Source organism: Aplidium turbinatum, chromosome 1 (assembly GCF_918807975.1).
Source record: "Aplidium turbinatum chromosome 1, kaAplTurb1.1, whole genome shotgun sequence".
NCBI lineage: Eukaryota > Metazoa > Chordata > Ascidiacea > Aplousobranchia > Polyclinidae > Aplidium > Aplidium turbinatum.
In genome coordinates this window covers 28,500,474-28,503,181 of record NC_137472.1, presented here as the reverse complement: position 1 = coordinate 28,503,181, position 2,708 = coordinate 28,500,474, and positions in this window count along the sequence as shown.

The window sequence follows — 2,708 nt, the reverse complement described above, 5'->3', positions numbered from 1 at the left end:
CAGGTCTGAAATAGATCACTTAGCTTAACTCAGCAAATTTGCAATTATGATTATTGTTTTTAACTAATGTGCTGCAGATTCCAGAACAAGATTTAAGTTGCAATTTTTTTAAGTTAATTTTGCCAATGACGAAAGTAAAAGAAAGTGAAGATTTTTTTTTAAAGAAAAAGAAAGCTAGAGAAGGAGAACTAAAAAGAATGAAGGAGTCATTTTAAAGTTCGTAAAAATTGCCTCTGCTAAAAAAACAGAAGAGATTAGCACAGTAAATCTCTACGGTACCTCAAATTGAGACGGAAGAAGAAGTGTAGGCTACCTCGAGCAAAACAATAACAAAGTGGTCATTGAAAGCCTGTGAATAAAACACTGTCAGATAAAGATAAAACAGATGCTATCTATTATTTTCATGACGATGTGACTACTTGGCCAGAAACATTAACCCATAACATGAGAGTTGAGATAATCAAACTAGGGCCAGAAAGGTTTCAGAATAAAGAAGGGCCATTTAAGCCAGCGATTAGAGTAATTAAAGGAGACAAAGAATCCTTCAGCTGTTTGAGTAAGAAGTGGTTTTATTTTGAACTTTCAATAAAATTAAACAAAACTACTTTAATTCTTCTGTTGTGTGGAATTTTAATTAGCTTTTACGACGGTGTCGAGGGGGGGGGGGGGGTAGGGGTGGCGTTTCGTGCAAAAATCCAAGGGCGGCATACTGCGTTGCTACGCCACTGCATATTATACATCATTTTTTAGCTTTTTTTAAGGGGAACAACTTTTTCTATTAACAAGAACCCTGAAAATGTACAGAAAAAGAGTTATTACCGATTAAGCAAAAAGATAAATCTGTGAATTTTAGGCAAATTTGAAATTATTCGTCACTGTTGGACTTATTCTTCTATATTCTATAACAAAAATTAAACAAAGTAAGCGAAACGTAAATTGAAGCTATCATTAAAAACTTCAAAGATGTTGCGTTCCTCCTCGTCTTGTCCCGTTTCATATCTTTATTGTACGAGAATTCCTTTTCTTCGGTACCAACATCGACGTTATGCAGAAGTGAAAAAAAGTCTTTATTCTTAAGTTTTTCGTCTAGTCTCTGGAATATGTCGTTCATACAAATTATTACTTAGATACGAAAAAGGTGTGAAACTATCTTTGTATTTCAAGAATACTTAGGCTACTATACTATTACATTCAACACCAAGACATTCACCACACGAAGAACCACATGCCATTCCATAATTGCGACAGGTGCAAGTTTTCGTTTCACATGGATTTTTCGTTGATTTCTTACATCTGCATCTAATTACTATGGTCAGTGCTTCTGGTGCTATAGGCATATCCGTCATTATTGGGACAAGTTTGTTGTTGCTATTGTTTCTCCATCCCCATTCACAAACATTGAATTTAAATTCTAAAGACGTAACCCATGAAGTAGGCTGCTCTTTGGCTCGGTGGTAGCTTTTCCGGTGCAATTATCCCTTCGCATGCCATATAGAATAGGCTACATGTATTTGTCATGTGTAAAAGTAAGCAAAAATAAATATTACATACAGGGTATCTAGAATTGGACAAAAGTGTAAACATTATTATATAATCCCTATGTAACAATACATAGGCTACCTGACTCCTGAGTTTAGTAAGCGTTGAATCTTCATTGCCACAATACCAGATTTTGAATGCAGTTATAGAGGCTTCTCCGACCTCGTTTTGGGAACTCCAGACATTGCTGATAATTGCAGAATTCTCTTTCAGCGTTTCTGATTTTCGCAAACTTCTTGTACCCTTTCCAAATATCGATGACGTTGTGTCGCATCCTGACCATGCATGGTAGAAAATAAAATTTTCTTTAATACTTGGGTTGGCTTCTTTGATTCTCCAGGCTTTGTTGAAGCGCTCCTTGGTCGAAGTAAATATCATCATGAGTGTCAGTCTTCCAATGATGTAGTAACATAGTAACTACATCAGTATCATCAGCAATGACATTACTGGACCTTTTCGAAGAGAAGCATAATCAAGAGATTTCGCTACAGTGGATCTGTCAGCATCATCAGAGCATTTTTCCTCGCGTAATTAACCGCCATGCGATGTGCCTTTCTTCTCTGCTTTGCAGTTTCATTCTTGTGCATTTCGTTTTTCAATATTCATGGTGTAGATCAGTTATTTTCAATGTAGATGTTATTGTAAAATCATCAGAGCAGTTGTGAACTTCAACTTCGGATTGTTTCAGAAGGGTAGAAACAAACTTGATGAATTCAGCCTTGGTTTCGATGCAGCTGAGGTAGCGATCTTGAGCAAAAGGAAGTGAATTGCTCGGATCAATTTTCACAAACGTGTTCTGTGGAACGGAATTTCGGCGCAAGTGCTCGTGACTTTTAGTACTTTCGTCATGATAGACATCAAACACAACAACAGCATGGGTATAATGGTTTTGGATATATTTCACATACGAATTTCAAACTACCGAAAACTTCATTCCTTTTTTCCAGCGAACTGTATGCAGTAGGCTTAATGCACCACCGTCGATAATAATAGAAGTTGCTTGTTGATTTCCTCTAAGGTATGCGACGAAGAACCAGGCAAAAGAATTTTTCAAAATTTTGCAAAAGAATTTTAGAGAGGGTTTGTCAGGCTTTCTCATCATGCCTTCCTTGAACATCGGCATTGGCTCTGAAGTCAACTCGAATTCGAAAAATTGCTCAAGGCTTTCC